Source organism: Scyliorhinus canicula, chromosome 17 (assembly GCF_902713615.1).
Source record: "Scyliorhinus canicula chromosome 17, sScyCan1.1, whole genome shotgun sequence".
NCBI classification, from domain to species: domain Eukaryota; kingdom Metazoa; phylum Chordata; class Chondrichthyes; order Carcharhiniformes; family Scyliorhinidae; genus Scyliorhinus; species Scyliorhinus canicula.
Window position 1 is genome coordinate 105,689,926 of NC_052162.1, and position 22,145 is coordinate 105,712,070.

General features: G+C 45.4%; 4 non-coding genes across 4 annotated transcripts; all 4 read left to right on the forward strand.

The window, feature by feature from the left end:
* The first annotated feature begins 3,958 nt into the window (after positions 1 to 3,958).
* Positions 3,959 to 4,053, forward strand: trnai-uau. Its single transcript has 2 exons — positions 3,959 to 3,996; positions 4,018 to 4,053. It is a non-coding gene; the product is annotated as a tRNA-Ile (tRNA).
* Positions 4,054 to 5,992: 1,939 nt separating this feature from the next.
* On the forward strand, positions 5,993 to 6,064 carry trnae-uuc. Its single transcript has one exon. It is a non-coding gene; the product is annotated as a tRNA-Glu (tRNA).
* A 5,859-nt stretch (positions 6,065 to 11,923) lies between these two features.
* trnae-cuc lies at positions 11,924 to 11,995 on the forward strand. Its single transcript has one exon. It is a non-coding gene; the product is annotated as a tRNA-Glu (tRNA).
* Positions 11,996 to 19,311: 7,316 nt separating this feature from the next.
* trnae-uuc lies at positions 19,312 to 19,383 on the forward strand. The gene has a single exon. It is a non-coding gene; the product is annotated as a tRNA-Glu (tRNA).
* The last annotated feature ends 2,762 nt before the right edge of the window (positions 19,384 to 22,145 follow it).

Below are 22,145 nucleotides of genomic sequence, written 5' to 3' on the forward strand. Positions count from 1 at the left end.
GTAAGGCGAAAAAGTCACTGATAGGAGTAGTCTATCGGCCACCAAATAGTAACGAGATGGTGGGGCAGGCAATAAACAAAGAAATAACTGATGCATGTAGAAATGGTACAGCAGTTATCATGGGGGATTTTAATCTACATGTCGATTGGTTTAACCAGGTCGGTCAAGGCAACCGTGAGGAGGAGTTTATAGAATGTATCCGCGATAGTTTCCTAGAACAGTATGTAATGGAACCTACGAGGGAACAAGCGGTCCTAGATCTTGTCCTGTGTAATGAGACAGGATTGATTCATGATCTCATAGTTAGGGATCCTCTCGGAAGGAGCGATCACAATATGGTGGAATTTAAAATACAGATGGAGGGTGAGAAAGTAAAATCAAATACTAGTGTTTTGTGTTTAAACAAAGGAGATTACAAGGGGATGAGAGAAGAACTAGCTAAGATAGACTGGGAGCTAAGACTTTATGGTGGAACAGTTGAGGAACAGTGGAGAACCTTCCAAGCGATTTTTCACAGTGCTCAGCAAAGGTTTGTACCAACAAAAAGGAAGGACGGAAGAAAGAGGGAAAATCGACCGTGGATATCTAAGGAAATAAGGGAGAGTATCAAATTGAAGGAAAAAGCATATAAAGTGGCAAAGATTGCTGGGAGATTAGAGGACTGGGAAATCTTTAGGGGGCAACAGAAAGCTACTAAAAAAGCTATAAAGAAGAGTAAGATAGAGTATGAGAGTAAACTTGCTCAGAATATAAAAACAGACAGCAAAAGTTTTTACAAATATATAAGACAAAAAAGAGTGGCTAAGGTAAATATTGGTCCTTTAGAGGATGAGAAGGGAGTTTTAATAATGGGAAATGAGGAAATGGCTGAGGAACTGAACAGGTTTTTTGGGTCGGTCTTCACAGTGGAAGACACAAATAACATGCCAGCGACTGATAGAAATGAGGCTATGACAGGTGAGGACCTTGAGAGGATTGTTATCACTAAAGAGGGAGTGATGGGCAAGCTAATGGGGCTAAAGGTAGACAAGTCTCCTGGCCCTGATGGAATGCATCCCAGAGTGCTAAAAGAGATGGCTAGGGAAATTGCAGATGCACTAGTGATAATTTACCGAAATTCACTAGACTCTGGGGTGGTCCCGGTGGATTGGAAATTAGCAAACGTGACGCCACTGTTTAAAAAAGGAGGTAGGCAGAAAGCAGGAAATTATAGGCCAGTGAGTTTAACTTCGGTAATAGGGAAGATGCTGGAATCTATCATCAAGGAAGAAATTGCGAGGCATCTGGATAGAAATTGTCCCATTGGGCAGACGCAGCATGGGTTCGTTAAAGGCAGGTCATGCCTAACTAATTTAGTGGAATTTTGTGAGGACATTACCAGTGCAGTAGATAACGGGGAGCCGATAGATGTGGTATATCTGGATTTCCAGAAAGCCTTTGACAAGGTGCCACACAAAAGGTTGCTGCATAAGATAAAGATGCATGGCATTAAGGGTAAAGTAGTAGCATGGATAGAGGATTGGTTAATTAATAGAAAGCAAAGAGTTGGGATAAATGGGTGTTTCTCTGGTTGGCAATCAGTAGCTAGTGGTGTCCCTCAGGGATCAGTGTTGGGCCCACAATTGTTCACAATTTACATTGATGATTTGGAGTTGGGGACCAAGGGCAATGTGTCCAAGTTTGCAGATGACACTAAGATGAGTGGTAAAGCGAAAAGTGCAGAGGATACTGGAAGTCTGCAGAGGGATTTGGATAGGTTAAGTGAATGGGCTCGGGTCTGGCAGATGGAATACAATGTTGACAAATGTGAGGTTATCCATTTTGGTAGGAATAACAGCAAACGGGATTATTATTTAAACGATAAAATATTAAAGCATGCCGCTGTTCAGAGAGACTTGGGTGTGCTAGTGCATGAGTCACAGAAGGTTGGTTTACAAGTGCAACAGGTGATTAAGAAGGCAAATGGAATTTTGTCCTTCATTGCTAGAGGGATGGAGTTTAAGACTAGGGAGGTTATGTTGCAATTGTATAAGGTGTTAGTGCGGCCACACCTGGAGTATTGTGTTCAGTTTTGGTCTCCTTACTTGAGAAAGGACGTACTGGCGCTGGAGGGTGTGCAGAGGAGATTCACTAGGTTAATCCCAGAGCTGAAGGAGTTGGATTATGAGGAGAGGTTGAGTAGACTGGGACTGTACTCGTTGGAATTTAGAAGGATGAGGGGGGATCTTATAGAAACATTTAAAATTAAGAAGGGAATAGATGGGATAGATGCGGGCAGGTTGTTTCCACTGGCGGGCGACAGCAGAACTAGGGGACATAGCCTCAAAATAAGGGGAAGTAGATTTAGGACTGAGTTTAGGAGGAAATTCTTCACCCAAAGGGTTGTGAATCTATGGAATTCCTTGCCCAGTGAAGCAGTTGAGGCTCCTTCATTACATGTTTTTAAGGTAAAGATAGATAGTTTTTTGAAGAATAAAGGGATTAAGGGTTATGGTGTTCGGGCCGGAAAGTGGAGCTGAGTCCACAAAAGATCAGCCATGATCTAATTGAATGGCGGAGCAGGCTCGAGGGGCCAGATGGCCTACTCCTGCTCCTAGTTCTTATGTTCTTATGTTCTAATGTTCTTATGTTCTTATGTTCTTATGTCCTACACTGCCTGCTCCTACTTTCGAGGCGAAGCTCAGGTTCGCCAACTGCCTGTTTGCATCTGGCAGCTCCTTGATCCTATGATCTTGCTGAATTAAGCATTCAACTCTCCGACTTCCCGAGACACAGAAGTAGTTTCCACTCATAAATTAGTAACCCTGATACTAACAAAGCGGGATGGAGGCAAGACTAAGTTTGAGTGATGACACTCCGGGCGGAATGGCGAGCTGGAGTTCATTCACAAAAGCAGCAACGTTGAAACAACTGCGCCAAACGTGGGGCTGCAAACCGCAATCCGAATCACAGGCTCTGACGACTGAGCTACTGGGCACTGAAATAGCAGCTGACCCAATGTCACTGCCCTGCCTTCGAAATAATTGTTATTGGAATTTTGGTTCTTTGTTCTACTTGTTAAAAGCAGGAGCTGCACAATTGGATTAACTTTGGGTTCAGGTCCGAATCTTTACAGTCTTTACAGATCTCGGGATCTCTAAAGACTTAATTACCTGCAGTTGCTCGCATTCAAAGCATGTCTTGCATCTTTGAGTTTGTCTCTTTATATATATGTCTGGAACATACCTCTTCATTCACCTGAGGAAGGAGCAGAGCTCCGAAAGCCAGTGATTTGAAACAAGCCTGTTGGACTTTAACCTGGTGTTGTAAGATTTCTTACTGTGCTCACCCAAGTCCAACGCCGGCACCTCCACATCATAACTTTGGCCTGGCACTGATTGTGTAGAATAGCACATTCAGTCACCGCAGATAAACTGCATGAAACTTTGACAGCAGTGGGAATCAAACCAACATTGCTATGGAGGCAGGAATCGAAATCCACTGCTTTGGACCACTTGTAAGACGTCTTACAACATCAGTTTAAACCTCCGCTCCTAAAGCTAGTGATTCCAAATAAACCTATTGGTCTTTAACCTAGTGCTGTAAGACTTCATCCTGTGCCCACCACAGTCCAAAGGCGGCATTTCCACATCATTGGACCACTTCGCCAGACGACCTGATTCGGGGATTTTCCGTTTACCATTCTGTTTGCTCTAATGCCATTGAAATAAAACATAAATTAAGGAGCTGCAATCGACCAATAGCCTCCTTGCGCTTCCTCTGACACTTAATAAGATCACAGCGAATCCCCAGCCTTAAAACCAATTCCCAACCCGATCCCGATAACCCTTAATTCCCTTCGGGTCCAACAATCTCTCCATCCGACGCTTCAATATCTGCAAGATCTGAGGATTCACGGAGATCTGCGGTACAGAATTCAATGGATTCCCAAACTTTGAAGAACTGCTGCATATTGTGGGCTCCAGTGGCGCAATCGGTTAGCGCGCGGTACTTATACAGCAGTGCAGACAGCGAGCTATGCCGAGGTTGTGAGTTCGATCCTCACCTGGAGCAGTTTTTGTTGCTGCAACGTGTGAGGAACTGTGCAATTCAATGTTCAGTTCGCAGCAGAGAACATTTGAATAGCAAACCAGCGTCTCTGGGCTGGGTCACCACACATGGTGGCACTGCTGCTTCACAGCTCTTGTGTTCCGGGGTCAATTCCAGCTTCGGGTGACTGAGCAATTTGCACTTTCTCCCAGTGTTAGAGAAAATCCAGAATCTGGTAGTATGGCCAAGACGTCCACGGATATGGAGATGCTGGCGTTGGGCTGCGGTGGTCACAGGAAAAGGTCTTACAATATAGAACATTACAGCGCAGTACGGGCCCTTCAGCCCTCGATGTTGCACCGATCCGTGAAACCATCTGAAGCTTATCTGACCTACACTATTCCATTTTCATCCATATGTCTATCCAGTGACCACTTAAATGCCCTTAAATTTGGCAAGACTACTGCTGTTGCAGGCAGTGCGTTCCAAACCCCTACTACTCTCTGAATAAAGAAACTGCCTCTGACATCTGTCCTTTTTCTACCACCCCTCAATTTAAAACTATGCCCCCTCGTGTTGGTCATCACCATCCGAGGAAAAAGACTCTCACTGTCCACCCTATCTAACCCTCTGACGATCTTATATGTCTCTATTAAGTCAACTCTCAGCTTTCTCCTCTCTAACGAAAACAACCTCAAGTCCCTGAGCCTTTCCTCGTAAGACCTTCCCTCCATACCATGCAACATCCTAGTAAATCTCCTCTGAACCCTTTCCAAAGCTTCCACATCCTTCCTATAATGTGGTGACCAGAACTGCACGCAGTACTCCAGCTGCGGCCGCACCAGAGTTTTGTACAGCTGCAGCATGACCTCGTGGCTTCGAAACTCAATCCCCCTACTGATAAAAGCTAGCACACCATATGCCTTCTTAACAGCCCTATTAACCTGGGTGGCAACTTTCAGGGATTTATGTACCTGGATGCCGAGATCTCTGTGTTCATCTACATTACCAAGAATCTTGCCATTAGCCTAGTACTCTGCACTCCTGTTACACTAGGTTAAAATACAATAGGTTTATTTGGAATCATAGCTTTCGGAGCACAGCTTTAACCTGGTGGAAGACTTCTTACAAGAGGTGCAAGACAGAGGATTTCGATTCCAGTCTATATAGCAATGTGGGATTGATTCCCAGTGCTGTGAAAGTTTCATGCAGTTTCGCTGAGTTGATTGTTCTCTTCTGCAGAATCAGTGCCACTCAACGTTGATCCTGTTGTGCAGCTCCTGCTTTTAACAAGTAGAACAAGGAACCACTATTCGCAACAATCATTGCGAAGGCAGGGCAGTGACATTGGTTCAGCTGCTATTCCAGTGCCCACTAGCTCAGTCATTAGAGCCTGAGTTTCGGATTGTGTTTTGGAGCCCCACGTTTTGCGCAATTGTTTAAACGTTGCTGATTTCAAGGATGAACTCCAGCTCTCTATTCCTGCCGGAGTGTCACCAATCAAATTTAGTCTTGTCTCCATCCCGCTCTCTTGGTACCACAGTTACTGGTTTATGAGTGAAAATTGCCTCTATGTCATTGGAAGTCGGAGATTTTAATGCTCTCTTGTCATTTTGAATTAAATGTGGACCCATATCTGGGAGATAATTGTGTCAGTGCGATGTGTAAAATCTGATCAATTGCCACCCAGATTTTACCTCACTGCACAATCGCCATGGTCAGTTCGTTGAAGCCTATCAGTGTCCTTCTCCTCTGGATATGTTTCCGATCTGCTGCGCATGTAGCATTTCCAGCCCCTATGGGGAAATGCAGCTCTGATTCCACTGATTATCGATTCAATCAGGAAGCAGTTCAGGTTCGCTTATCAGCTTGATGGACTCGTGCCCAGACCGGAGTGGTTCCAGGGTCGAATCCACGAGATCACCAGAGAATTGGAGCAACGTCCCGCTGGATTAGGCCAGCGTCCCTGGTGGTCTAGTGGTTAGGATTCGGCGCTTTCACCGCCGCGGCTCGGGTTCGATTCCCGGTCAGGGAATGAAAGTTTACTCTTTTGCAGGGGCTGGTTTTGCTCACTCAGCTAAATCGCTAGCTTTTAAAGCAGACCAAGCAGGCCAGCAACCCGGTTCGATTCCCGTACCAGCCTCCCCGACAAACGGCGGAATGTGGCGACTCGGGGCTTTTCACAGTAACTTCATTGAAGCCTACTCGCGACAATAAACGATTTTCATTTCATTTTCACTTAGTTCATCAAGGAGAGCATTTACTTTTCATTTCTGACCTTTTGCACTCGAGACAAGTATCTCCGACAATATGCCATGACAGCTGTAATACAAGTGACTTCTGCAGCCAATGGCAACATCGATTGCTCTCAGCTGGAGTGACAGTGACAGTGAGGTGAGACAGTACTCCAGGCTGCTCACTTATCAATTACAATTTCCAAAACCCACCACCCTTATCACTGCGGCTCCTGTGAAACATTCAAGACAACATACGGCAGATATTCATCACTGGAAGTAACTGACACACATGAAATTCCAAACACATTCATGCCACACCTCTTTCTGCTTCTGTCGCTACCTCACCTATCCAGATCCCTCTGTCCGTCCATATCCCAGGGTCAATGCACTGCTTGATACAAGCAGACAATTGGCGAACCCAAGCTTTGCCTCGAAATCAGGAACAGGCAGTGTAGGACACAACGTATTGAGAAGAGATGGAGATTACAGATGAGAAGGTAAAACCACACCAGGATCTCATCTTCCTGGTCCCCCCGGACCCTGATGCAGGAATGTGTGCAGTGCTAAGTAGTCACAGTCACAATGTCCTTCCAGTCTTCTGCATGTTGCTAAGCTTTGACGTACTTAAAGTCTTGCTGCATCCTTTCAGGTTCTGATTTGAAACCACATCTGAAATATTGTGTGCAGTTTCGGTCTCCACATTGAATGGACAATATACTTGCATTGGAGGTGGTACAGCAAAGGTTCACGAGATTCTTCTCTGGATGACAGGGTTTTCCTATGTAAAGGGGCTGAGAAATTTGGGCTGAAATTCCCTGGAGCTTAGAAGACTGGGAGGTGATCTCAAAGAAACCCACACAATTGTGAATATGTTTGATAGGGTGGACGCTGAGAGATTGTTTCCACTGGTCAGGGAATCTGAAACACTACGGCAGAGTCTCAGGATAGGGGGCTGTTCATTCGTGACTGAGATGAGGAGACATTACTTCACTCAAAAGGTTGTGAATCTTTGAACTTCTCCACACCAGAGGGTTGTGCATGTTCCATCATTGAACACATTTCAGGTTGGGATAGACAAGCTTTTCGTTCTATTCGGAAATGAAGGCGAGCTGTGGGAAGATGGAATTGTGTTGGAAGATCAGCCAACATTTAAACCTTTAAGTCCAGTTATCAAGTTTAATCCCATATTTGAAATACATATTTTATTACATGTAATATGTTTCTCATGGATATTCATTGACTAAATTATTTTGGTAACACCGGATCACAGTAGAGCCGTTAACACTTGAGACATATTTTGCCCAAGGACCCAATAACAACCCAGAACTGTGAACAATGAATGCTGATGGGGAGAAAACAGCAAAAAAAACCGTCCCTGGATGGCCTCGAACCACCAACCTGAAGATTTAAAGCACGTTCGCAGTCTGGGCATTAAAAAACTCTCACCTCAGTATGTACCAGCTGATGCCTCGGCAGGTGGAATGAGGCAGTGAATCCTTTCCCACTCTCTGAGCCGGTGAACAGCCTCTCCCCAGTGTGGACTTGTCGGTGTGACAGCAGGGAGCAGAACTCAGTGAATCCCTTCTCACAATGGGCGCAGGTGAACCGTCTCTCCCGAGTGTGAATTTGTTGGACTGGCAATCGGTTGGATAACTGCGTGAATTTCTTGTCACATTGAGTGCAAGTGAATGGTTTCACCCCAGTGTTACTTTCCATGTTCCATTTCTGACTGAATCCTTGGTAATAAACGAAAGAAGAAGTGTAACAGGAAAATCACTTGGGTACTTTGGGAATGTTTATATTTAATTTCATTCAATCGATAATGAGACGTGGTAACGTGACTGATTGGGCTAAGGGGGAGGATTTAGGCTCCAGTCTGTGTAAGATAATTCTATGATTTTATGTCATTAAAATTAGCATCATGACAGCTGTAGCCATGGTCCTATCCAAAGACCGCTTGAAAGTTCCTAAAGTGTTCCACCCCACTATCACAGCAGGCAGTCCATTCCACACCCTATCCACTCTCGGAGCAAAGAACCAACATCGGATATCCCTCCTATATCTCGCACTCTGAATCTTATCGTTATGCCCCCTTGTATAGTCTCTTCAATGTGGAGACCGAAACTGACACGATGCTCCTGATGTGGTCTCATCAGAACCTGAAAAGCTATAGCAAGACATTAAAGACGACAAAACCGAGCATCATGCAGAAGACTGGAAGGAGATTGTGACTGTGAATATGTGGCACTGCGCACATTCCAATTTCCGATTTACTATCTGTAAACTCCATTTCTTCTCAATACCTTGTGTCCTACACTGCCTGTTCCTACTTTCGAGGCTAAGCTCGGGATCGCCAACTGCCTGTTTGCATCTGGCAGCTCCTTGATCCTAAGATCTTGCTGAATTAAACATTCAACTCTCCGACTTCCCGAGACACAGAAGTAGTTTCCACTCATAAATTAGTAACCCTGATACTAACAAAGCGGGATGGAGGCAAGACTAAGTTTGAGTATTGACACTCCGGGTGGAATGGCGAGCTGGAGTTCATTCACAAAAGCAGCAACGTTGAAACAACTGCGCCAAACGTGGGGCTACAAACCACAATCCGAATCTCAGGCTCTTACGACTGAGCTACTGGGCACTGAAATAGCAGCTGACCCAATGTCACTGCCCTGCCTTCGAAATAATTGTTAGTGAATTTGTGGTTCTTCGTTGTACTTGTTAAAAGCAGGAGCTGCACAATTGGATTAACTTTGCGTTCAGGTCCGAATCTTTACAGTCTTTACAGATCTCGGGATCTCTAAAGTCTTAATTACCTGCAATTGCTCGCATTCAAAGCATGTCTTGCATCTTTGAGTTTGTCTCTTTATATATGTGTCTGGAACATACCTCTTCATTCACCTGAGGAAGGAGCAGTGCTCCGAAAGCTAGTGATTTGAAACAAACCTGTTGGACTTTAACCTGGTGTTGTAAGATTTCTTACTGTGCTCACCCAAGTCCAACGCATGCACCTCCACATCATAACTTTGGGCTGGCACTGATTGTGCAGAACAGCACATTCAGTCACCACAGATAAACTGCATGAAACTTTGACAGCAGTGGGAATCAAACCAACATTGCTATGGAGGCAGGGATCGAAATCCACTGCTTTGGACCACTTGTAAGACGTCTTACAACATCAGTTTAAACCTCCGCTCCTAAAGCTAGTGATTCCAAATAAACCTATTGGTCTTTAACCTAGTGTTGTAAGACTTCATCCTGTGCCCACCCCAGTCCAAAGGCGGCATTTCCACATCATTGGACCACTTCGCCAGACGACCAGATTCGTGGATTTTCTGTTTACCATTCTGTTTGCTCTAATGCCATTGAAATAAAATATAAATTAAGGAGCTGCAATCGACCAATAGCCTCCTTGCGCTTCCTCTGACACTTAATAAGATCACAGCGAATCCCCAGCCTTAAAACCAATTCCCAACACGATCCCGATAACCCTTAATTCCCTTCGGGTCCAACAACCTCTCCATCCGACGCTTCAATATCTGCAAGATCTGAGGATTCACGGAGATTTGCGGTACAGAATTCAATGGATTCCCAAACTTTGAAGAACTGCTACATATTGTGGGAACCAGTGGCGCAATCGGTTAGCGCGCGGTACTTATACAGCAGTGCAGACAGCGAGCTATTCCGAGATTGTGAGTTCGATCCTCACCTGGAGCAGTTTTTTTTTGCTGCAACGTGTGAGGGACTCTGTAATTCAATGTTCAGTTCGCAGCAGAGAACATTTGAATAGCAAACCGGCGTCTCTGGGCTGGTGCACCACACATGGTGGCACTGCTGCTTCACAGCTCTTGTGTTCCGGGTTCAATTCCAGCTTCGGGTGACTGAGCAATTTGCACTTTCTCCCAGTGTCAGAGAAAATCCAGAATCTGGTAGTATGGCCAAGACGTCCACGGATATGGAGATGCTGGCGTTGGGCTGCGGTGGGCACAGGAAAAGGTCTTACAACATAGAACATTACAGCGCAGTACGGGCCCTTCAGCCCTCGATGTTGCACCGACCCGTGAAACCATCTGAAGCCTATCTGACCTACACTATTCCATTTTCATCCATATGTCTATCCAGTGCCCACTTAAATGCCCTTAAATTTGGCAAGTCTACTGCTGTTCCAGGCAGTGCGTTCCACACCCCTACTACTCTCTGAATAAAGAAACTGCCTCTGACATCTGTCCTTTTTCTACCACCCCTCAATTTAAAACTATGCCCCCTCGTGTTGGTCATCACCATCCGAGGAAAAAGACTCTCACTGTCCACCCTATCTAACCCTCTGACGATCTTATATGTCTCTATTAAGTCAACGCTCAGCTTTCTCCTCTCTAACGAAAACAACCTCAAGTCCCTGAGCCTTTCCTCGTAAGACCTTCCCTCCATACCAGGCAACATCATAGTAAATCTCCTCTGAACCCTTTCCAAAGCTTCCACATCCTTCCTATAATGTGGTGACCAGAACTGCACGCAGTACTCCAGCTGCGGCCGCACCAGAGTTTTGTACAGCTGCAGCATGACCTCGTGGCTCCGAAACTCAATCCCCCTACTGATAAAAGCTAGCACACCATATGCCTTCTTAACAGCCCTATTAACCTGGGTGGCAACTTTCAGGGATTTATGTACCGCGATGCCGAGATCTCTGTGTTCATCTACATTACCAAGAATCTTGCCATTAGCCCAGTACTCTGCACTCCTGTTACACTAGGTTAAAGTACAATAGGTTTATTTGGAATCATAGCTTTCGGAGCACAGCTTTAACCTGGTGTAAGACTTCTTACAAGAGGTGCAAGACAGAGGATTTCGATTCCAGTCTATATAGCAATGTGGGATTGATTCCCAGTGCTGTGAAAGTTTCATGCAGTTTCGCTGAGTTGATTGTTCTCTTCTGCAGAATCAGTGCCACTCAACGTTGATCCTGTTGTGTAGCTCCTGCTTTTAACAAGTAGAACAAGGAACCACTATTCGCAACAATCATTGCGAAGGCAGGGCAGTGACATTGGTTCAGCTGCTATTCCAGTGCCCACTAGCTCAGTCATTGGAGCCTGAGTTTCGGATTGTGGTTTGGAGCCCCACGTTTTGCGCAATTGTTTAAACGTTGCTGCTTTCAAGGATGAACTCCAGCTCTCTATTCCTGCCGGAGTGTCACCAATCAAATTTAGTCTTGTCTCCATCCCGCTTTCTTGGCACCACAGTTACTGGTTTATGAGTGAAAATTGCCTCTATGTCATTGGAAGTCAGAGATTATAATGCTCTCTTGTCATTTTGAATTAAATGTGGACCCATATCTGAGAGATAATTGTGTCAGTGCGATGTGTAAAATCTGATCAATTGCCACCCAGATTTTACCTCACTGCACAATCGCCATGGTCAGTTCGTTGAAGCCTATCAGTGTCCTTCTCCTCTGGATTTGTTTCCGACCTGCTGCGCATGTAGCATTTCCAGCCCCTATGGGGAAATGCAGCTCTGATTCCACTGATTATCGATTCAATCAGGAAGCAATTCAGGTTCGCTTATCAGCTTGATGGACTCGTGCCCAGGCCGGAGTGGTTCCAGGGTCGAATCAACGAGATCACCAGAGAATTGGGGCAACGTCCTGCTGAGTTGGGCCAGCGTCCCTGGTGGTCTAGTGGTTAGGATTCGGCGCTCTCACCGCCGCGGCTCGGGTTCGATTCCCGGTCAGGGAATGCAAGTTTACTCCTTTGCAGGGGCTGGTTTTGCTCACTCAGCTAATCGCTGGCTTTTAAAGCAGACCAAGCAGGCCAGCAACACGGTTCAATTCCCGTACCAGCCACCCCGACAAGCGCCGGAATGTGGCGACTCGGGGCTTTTCACAGTAACTTCATTGAAGCCTACTCGCGACAAGAAGCGATTTTCATTTCATTTTCACTGAGTTCATCAAGGAGAGCATTTACTTTTCATTTCTGACCTTTTGCACTCGAGACAAGTATCTCCGACAATATGCCATGACAGCTGTAATACAAGTGACTTCTGCAGCCAATGGCAACACCGATTGCTCTCAGCTGGAAGTGACAGTGACAGTGAGGTGAGACAGTACTCCAGGCTGCTCATGTATCAATTACAATTTCCAAAACCCACCACCCTTATCACTGCGGCTCCTGTGAAACATTCAAGACAACATACGGCAGATATTCATCACTGGAAGTAACTGACACACATGAAATTCCAAACACATTCATGCCACACCTCTTTCTGCTTCTGTCGCTACCTCACCTATCCAGATCCCTCTGTCCGTCCATATCCCAGGGTCAATGCGCTGCTTGATACAAACAGACAGTTGGCGAACCCAAGCTTTGCCTCCAAAGCAGGAACAGGCAGTGTAGGACACAACGTATTGAGAAGAGATGGAATTTACAGATGAGAATCTGTAGGATTGGAAAATCGCTGTTGTAACCCCCCTGTTCAAGACGGGAACAAGAAAAAAGATGGAAAATTATAGGCCAATCACCCTAACCTCGGTTGTTGGCAGAATTCTAGAATCCATCGTTAAGGATGAGATTTCTAAATTCTTGGAAGTGCAGGGTCGGATTAGGACAAGTCAGCATGGATTTAGTAAGGGGAGGTCGTGCCTGACAAACCTGTTAGAGTTCTTTGAAGCGATAACTAATAGGTTAGACCAAGGAGAGCCAATTGGTGTTATCTATCTTGACTTCCAAAAGGCCTTTGACAAGGTGCCTCACGGGAGACTGCTGAGTAAAATAAGGGCCCATGGTATTCGAGGCAAGGTACTAACATGGATTGACGATTGGCTGTCAGACAGAAGAGAGAGTTGGGATAAATGGTTCTTTTTCGGAACGGCAACCGGTGACAAGTGTTGTCCCGCAGGGTTCAGTGTTGGGGCCACAGCTGTTCTCTTTATATATTAACGATCTTGATGACGGGACTGGGGCATTCTGGCCAAGTTTGCCGATGATACAAAGATAGGTGGAGGGGCAGGTAGTATTGAGGAGGTGGGGAGGCTGCAGAAAGATTTAGACAGTTTAGGAGAATGGTCCAAGAAGTGGCTGACGAAATTCAACGTGGGCAAGTGCGAGGTCTTGCACTTTGGAAAAAAGAATAGAGGCATGAACTATTTTCTAAACGGTGACAAAATCCATAATGCTAAAGTGCAAAGGGACTTGGGAGTCCTAGTCCAGGATTCTCTAAAGGTAAACTTGCAGGTTGAGTCCGTAATTAAGAAAGCAAATGTAATGTTGTCATTTATCTCAAGAGGCTTGGAATATAAAAGCAGGGATGTACTTCTGAGGCTTTATAAAGCACTAGTTAGGCCCCATTTAGAATACTCTGAGCAATTTTGGGTCCCACGCCTCAGGAAGGACATACAGGCACTGGAGCGGGTCCAGCGGAGATTCACACGGATGATCCCAGGAATGGTAGGCCTAACATACGATGAACGTCTGAGGATCGTGGGATTATATTCATTGGAGTTTAGGAGGTTGAGGGGAGATCTAATAGAAACTTACAAGATAATGAATGGCTTGGATAGGATGGACGTAGGGAAGTTGTTTCCATTAGCAGGGGAGACTAGGACGCGGGGGCACAGCCTTAGAATAAAAGGGAGTCACTTTAGAACAGAGATGAGGAGAAATTTCTTCAGCGAGAGAGTGGTAGGTCTGTGGAATTCATTGCCACAGAGGGCGGTGGAGGCCGGGACGTTGAGTGTCTTTAAGACAGAAATTGATAAATTCTTGATTTCTCGAGGAAGTAAGGGCTATGGGGAGAGAGCGGGTAAATGGAGTTGAATTCAACCATGATTGAATGGTGGAGTGGACTCGATGGGTCGAATGGCCTTACTTCCGCTCCTATGTCTTATGGTCTTATGGAGAAGGTAAAACCACACCAGGATCTCATCATCCTGGTCCCCCCGGACACTGATGCAGGAATGTGTGCAGTGATAAGTAGTCATAGTCACAATCTCCTTCCAATCTTCTGCATGTTGCTAAGCTTTGTCGTACTAAAGATTTGCTGCATCTTTTCAGGTTCTGATCAGACCACATCTGGAATATTGTGTTCAGTTTCGGTCTCCACATTGAATGGCCAATATACTTGCATTGGAGGTGGTACAGCAAAGGTTCACGAGATTCTTCTCTGGTTGACAGGGTTTTCCTATGTAAAGGGGCTGAGAAATTTGGGCTGAAATTCCCTGGAGTTTAGAAGACTGGGAGGTGATCTCAAAGAAACCCACACAATTGTGAATATGTTTGATTGGGTGGACGCTGAGGGTTTGTTTCCACTGGTCAGGGAATCTAAAACACTACGGCAGAGTCTCAGGATAGGGGGCTGTTCATTCGTGACTGTGATGAGGAGACATTACTTCACTCAAAAGGTTGTGAATCTTTGAACTTCTCCACACCAGAGGGTTGTGCATGTTCCATCATTGAACACATTTCAGGTTGGGATAGACAAGCTTTTCGTTCTATTCGGAAATGAAGGTGAGCTGTGGGAAGATGGAATTGTGTAGGAAGATCAGCCCACATTTAAACCTTTAAGTCCAGTTAACAAGTTTAATCGCATATTTGAAACACATATTTTATTACATGTAATATGTTTCTCATGAATATTCATTGACTAAATTATTTTGGTAACACCGGATCACAGTAGAGCCGTTAACACTTGAGACATATTTTGCCCAAGGACCCAATAACAACCCAGAACTGTGAACAATGAATGCTGATGGGGAGAAAACAGCAAAAAACCCGTCACTGGATGGCCTCGAACCAACAACCTGAAGATTTAAAGCACGTTCGCAGTCTGGGCATTAAAAAGCTCTCACCTCAGTATGTACTAGCAGATGCCTCAGCAGGTGGAATGCGGCAGTGAATCCTTTCCCACACTCTGAGCCGGTGAACAGGCTCTCCCCAGTGTGGACTTGGTGTGACAACAGGGAGCAGAACTGAGTGAATCCCTTCTCACACTGGACGCAGGTGAACAGTCTCTCCAGAGTGTGAATTTGTTGGACTGGCAATCGGTTGGATAACTGCGTGAATTTCTTGTCACATTGAGTGCAAGTGAATGGTTTCACCCTAGTGTTACTTTACATGTTCCATTTCTGACTGAATCCTTGGCAATAAACGAAAGAAGAAGTGTAACAGGAAAATCACTTGAGAATTTTGAGAATATTTACATTTAATTTCATTCAATCGATAATAAGACGTGGTAACGTGACTGATTGGGCTAAGGGGGAGGATTTAGGCTCCAGTCTGTGTAAGATAATTCTATGATTTTATGTCAATACAATTAGCATCATGACAGCTGTAGCCATGGTCCTATCCAAAGACCGCTTGAAAATGACTAAAGTGTTCCACCCCATTATCACAGCAGGTAGTCCATTCCACACCCTATCCACTCTCGGAGCAAAGAACCAACATCGGATATCCCTCCTATATCTCGCACTCTCAATCTTATCGTTCTGCCCCCTTGTATAGTCTCTTCAATGTGGAGACCGAAACTGACACGATGTTCCTGATGTGGTCTCATCAGAACCTGAAAAGCTGTAGCAAGACATTAAAGACGACAAAACCGAGCAACATGCAGAAGACTGGAAGGAGATTGCGACTGTGAATATGTGGCACTGCGCACATTCCTATTTCCTATTTATTATCTGTAAACTCCATTTCTTCTCAATACCTTGTGTCCTACACTGCATGTTCCTACTTTCGAGGCTAAGCTCGGGTTCGCCAACTGCCTGTTTGCATCTGTCAGCTCCTTGATCCTAAGATCTTGCTGAATTAAACATTCAACTCTCCGACTTCCCGAGACACAGAAGTAGTTTCCACTCATAAATTAGTAACCCTGATACTAACAAAGCGGGATGGAGGCAAGACTAAGTTTGAGCTTGACACTCCGGGTGGAATGGCGAGCTGGAGTTCATTCACAAAAGCAGCAACGTTGAAACAACTGCGCCAAACGTGGGGCTGCAAACCACAATCCGAATCTCAGGCTCTTACGACTGAGCTACTGGGCACTGAAATAGCAGCTGCCCAATGTCACTGCCCTGCCTTCGAAATAATTGTTATTGGAATTTTGGTTCTTCGTTCTACTTGTTAAAAGCAGGAGCTGCACAATTGGATTAACCTTGGGTTCAGGTCAGAATCTTTACAGTCTTTACAGATCTCGGGATCTCTAAAGACTTAATTGCCTGCAGTTGCTCGCATTCAAATCATGTCTTGCATCTTTGAGTTTGTCTCTTTATATATGTGTCTGGAACATACCTCTTCATTCACCTGAGGAAGGAGCAGTGCTCCGAAAGCTAGTGATTTAAAACAAACCTGTTGGACTTTAACCTGGTGTTTTAAGATTTCTTACTGTGCTCACCCAAGTCCAACGCCGGCACCTCCACATCATAACTTTGGGTTGGCACTGATTGGGTAGAATAGCACATTCAGTCACCACAGATAAACTGCATGAAACTTTGACAGCAGTGGGAATCAAACCAACATTGCTATGGAGGCAGGAATCGAAATCCACGGCTTTGGACCACTTGTAAGACGTCTTACAACATCAGTTTAAACCTCCGCTCCTAAAGCTAGTGATTCCAAATAAACCTATTGGTCTTTAACCTAGTGCTGTACGACTTCATCCTGTGCCCAGCCCAGTCCAATGGCGGCATTTCCACATCATTGGACCACTTCGCCAGACGACCAGATTCGTGGATTTTCCGTTTACCATTCTGTTTGCTCTAATGCCATTGAAATAAAACATAAATGAAGGAGCTGCAATCGACCAATAGCCTCCTTGCGCTTCCTCTGACACTTAATAAGATCACAGCGAATCCCCAGCCTTAAAACCAATTCCCAACACGATCCCGATAACCCTTAATTCCCTTCGGGTCCAACAATCTCTCCATCCGACGCTTCAATATCTGCAAGATCTGAGGATTCACGGATATCTGCGGTACAGAATTCAATGGATTCCCAAACTTTGAAAAACTGCTACATAGTGTGGGCTCCAGTGGCGCAATCGGTTAGCGCCCGGTACATAATCAGCAGTGCAGACAGCGAGCTGTGCCGAGGTTGTGAGTTCGATCCTCACCTGGAGCAGTTTTTTTTGCTGGAACGTATGAGGAACTCTGCAATTCAATGTTCAGTTCGCAGCAGAGAACATTTGAATAGCAAACCAGCGTCTCTGGGCTGGTTCACCATACATCGTCGCACTGCTGCTTCACAGCTCTTGCGTCCCGGATTCTATTCCAGCTTCGGGTGACTGAGCAACTTGCACTTTCTCCCAGTGTTAGAGAAAATCCAGAATCTGGTAGTCTGGCCAAGACGTCCACGGATATGGAGATGCTAGCGTTGGGCTGCGGTGGGCACAGGAAAAGGTCTTACAACATAGAACATTACAGCGCAGTACGGGCCCTTCAGCCCTCGATGTTGCACCGACCCGTGACACCATCTGAAGCCTATCTGACCTACACTATTCCATTTTCATCCATATGTCTATCCAGTGACCACTTAAATGCCCTTAAATTTTGCAAGTCAACTACTGTTCCAGGCATTGCGTTCCACACCCCTACTACTCTCTGATTAAAGAAACTGCCTCTGACATCTGTCCTTTTTCTACCACCCCTCAATTTAAAACTATGCTCTCTCGTGTTGGTCATCGCCATCCGAGGAAAAAAACTCTCACTGTCCACCCTATCTAACCCTCTGACGATCTTATATGTCTCTATTAAGTCAACGCTCAGCTTTCTCCTCTCTAACGAAAACAACCTCTAGTCCCTGAGCCTTTCCTCGTAAGACCTTCCCTCCATACCAGGCAACATCCTAGTAAATCTCCTCTGAACCCTTTCCAAAGCTTCCACATCCTTCCTATAATGTGGTGACCAGAACTGCACCCAGTACTCCAGCTGCGGCCGCACCAGAGTTTTGTACAGCTGCAGCATGACCTCGTGGCTCCGAAACTCAATCCCCCTACTGATAAAAGCTAGCACACCATGTGCCTTCTTAACAGCCCTATTAACCTGGGCGGCAACTTTCAGGGATTTATGTACCTGGATGCCGAGATCTCTGTGTTCATCTACATTACCAAGAATCTTGCCATTAGCCCAGTACTCTGCACTCCTGTTACACTAGGTTAAAGTACAATAGGTTTATTTGGAATCATAGCTTTCGGAGCACAGCTTTAACCTGATGTAAGACTTCTTACAAGAGGTGCAAGACAGAGGATTTCGATTCCAGTCTATATTGCAATGTGGGATTCATTCCCAGTGCTGTGAAAGTTTCATGCAGTTTCGCTGAGTTGATTGATTGTTCTCTTCTGCAGAATCAGTGCCACTCAACGTTGATCCTGTTGTGCAGCTCCTGCTTTTAACAAGTAGAACAAGGAACCACTATTCGCAACAATCATTGCGAAGGCAGGGCAGTGACATTGGTTCAGCTGCTATTCCAGTGCCCACTAGCTCAGTCATTGGAGCCTGAGTTTCGGATTGTGGTTTGGAGCCCCACGTTTTGCGCAATTGTTTAAACGTTGCTGCTTAAAAGGATGAACTCCAGCTCTCTATTCCTGCCGGAGTGTCACCAATCAAATTTAGTCTTGTCTCCATCCCGCTTTCTTGGCACCACAGTTACTGGTTTATGAGTGAAAATTGCCTCTATGTCATTGGAAGTCGGAGATTTTAATGCTCTCTTGTCATTTTGAATTAAATGTGGACCCATATCTGGGAGATAATTGTGTCAGTGCGATCTGTAAAATCTGATCAATTGCCACCCAGATTTTACCTCACTGCACAATCGCCATGGTCAGTTCGTTGAAGCCTATCAGTGTCCTTCTCCTCTGGATTTGTTTCCGACCTGCTGCGCATGTAGCATTTCCAGCCCCTATGGGGAAATGCAGCTCTGATTCCACTGATTATCGATTCAATCAGGAAGCAGTTCAGGTTCGCTTATCAGCTTGATGGACTCGTGCCCAGGCCGGAGTGGTTCCAGGGTCGAATCCACGAGATCACCAGAGAATTGGGGCAACGTCCCGCTGAATTAGGCCAGCGTCCCTGGTGGTCTAGTGGTTAGCATTCGGCGCTTTCACCGCCGCGGCTCGGGTTCGATTCCCGGTCAGGGAATGAAAGTTTATTCATTTGCAGGGGCTGGTTTTGCTCACTCAGCTAAATCGCTAGCTTTTAAAGCAGACCAAGCAGGCCAGCAACCGGTTCGATTCCCGTACCAGCCTCCCCGACAAGCGCCGGAATGTGGCGACTCGGGGCTTTTCACAGTAACTTCATTGAAGCCTACTCGCGACATAAACGACTTTCATTTCATTTTCACTTAGTTCATCAAGGAGAGCATTTACTTTTCATTTCTGACCTTTTGCACTCGAGACAAGTATCTCCGACAATATGCCATGACAGCTGTAATACAAGTGACTTCTGCAGCCAATGGCAACACCGATTGCTCTCAGCTGGAGTGACAGTGACAGTGAGGTGAGACAGTACTCCAGGCTGCTCATGTATCAATTACAATTTCCAAAACCCACCACCCTTATCCCTGCGGCTCCTGTGAAACATTCAAGACAACATACGGCAGATATTCATCACTGGAAGTAACTGACACACATGAAATTCCAAACACATTCATGCCACACCTCTTTCTGCTTCTGTCGCTACCTCACCTATCCAGATCCCTCTCTCCGTCCATATCCCAGGGTCAATGCGCTGCTTGATACAAACAGACAGTTGGCGAATCCAAGCGTTGCCTCCAAAGCAGGAACAGGCAGTGTAGGACACAACGTATTGAGAAGAGATGGAGTTTACAGATGAGAAGGTAAAACCACACCAGAATCTCATCTTCCTCCTCCCCCCGGACACTGATACAGGAATGTGTGCAGTGCCGAATAGCCACAGTCACAATCTCCTTCCAGTCTTCTGCATGCTGCTAAGCTTTGTCGTACTTAAACTCTAGCTGCAGCTTTTCAGGTTCTGATGAGACCACATCTGGAATATTGTGTGCAGTTTCCGTCTCCACATTGAATGAACGATATACTTGCATTGGAGGTGGTACAGCAAATGTTCACGAGATTCTTCTCTGGATGAGTTCTTATGTTCTTATAGATAGTTTTTTGAAGAATAAAGGGATTAAGGGTTATGGTGTTCGGGCCGGAAAGTGGAGCTGAGTCCACAAAAGATCAGCCATGATCTAATTGAATGGCGGAGCAGGCTCGAGGGGCCAGATGGCCTACTCCTGCTCCTAGTTCTTATGTTCTTATGACAGGGTTTTCCTATGTAAAGGGGCTGAGAAATTTGGGCTGAAATTCCCTGGAGTTTAGAAGACTGGGCGGTGATCTCAAAGAAACCCACACAATTGTGAATAGGTTTGATAGGGTGGACGCTGAGAGATTGTTTCCAATGGTCAGGGAATCTAAAACACTACGGCAGAGTCTCAGGATAGGGGCTGTTCATTCGTGACTGAGATGAGGAGACATTACTTCACTCAAAAGGTTGTGAATCTTTGAAATTCTCCACACCAGAGGGTTGTGCATGTTCCAACATTGAACACATTTCAGGTTGGGATAGACAAGCTTTTCGTTCTATTCGGAAATGAAGGCGAGCTGTGGGAAGATGGAATTGTGTAGGAAGATCAGCCAACAATTAAACCTTTAAGTCAGGTTATCAAGTTTAATCGCATATTTGAAATACATATTTTATTACATGTAATATGTTTCTCATGAATATTCATTGACTAAATTATTTTGGTAACACCAGATCACAGTAGAGCCGTTAACACTTGAGACATATTTTGCCCAAGGACCCAATAACAACCCAGAACTGTGAACAATGAATGCGATGGAGAGAAAACAGCAAAAAAGCCGTCTCTGGGTGGCCTCGAACCACCAACCTGAAGATTTAAAGCACGTTCGCAGTCTGGGCATTAAAAAGCTCTCACCTCAGTATGTACTAGCTGATGGCTCAGCAGGTGGAAAGAGGCAGTGAATCCTTTCCCACTCTCTGAGCCGGTGAGCAGCCTCTCCCCAGTGTGGACATGTTGGTGTGACATCAGGGAGCAGAACTAAGTGAATCGCTTCTCACACTTGGCGCAGGTGAACAGTCTCTCCCGAGTGTGAATTTGTTGGACTGGCAATCGGTTGGATAACTGCGTGAATTTCTTGTCACATTGAGTGCAAGTGAATGGTTTCACCCCAGTGTTACTTTCCATGTTCCATTTCTGACTGAATCCTTGGTAATAAACGAAAGAAGAAGTGTAACAGGAAAATCACTTGGGAACTTTGGGAATGTTTACATTTAATTTCATTCAATCGATAATGAGACGTGGTAACGTGACTGATTGGGCTAAGGGGGAGGATTTAGGCTCCAGTCTGTGTAAGATAATTCTATGATTTTATGTCATTAAAATTAGCATCATGACAGCTGTAGCCATGGTCCTATCCAAAGACAGCTTGAAAGTTCCTAAAGCGTTCCACCCCACTATCACAGCAGGCAGTCCATTCCACACCCTATCCACTCTCGGAGCAAAGAAACAACATCGGATATCCCTCCTATATCTCGCACTCTGAATCTTATCGTTATGCCCCCTTGTATAGTCTCTTCAATGTGGAGACCGAAACTGACACGATGTTCCTGATGTGGTCTCATCACAAAAAGAAAAGCTGTAGCAAGACATTAAAGACGACAAAACCGAGCAACATGCAGAAGACTGGAAGGAGATTGTGACTGTGAATATGTGGCACTGCGCACATTCCTATTTCCTATTTATTATCTGTAAACTCCATTTCTTCTCAATACCTTGTGTCCTACACTGCCTGTTCCTACTTTCGAGGCTAAGCTCGGGATCGCCAACTGCCTGTTTGCATCTGGCAGCTCCTTGATCCTAA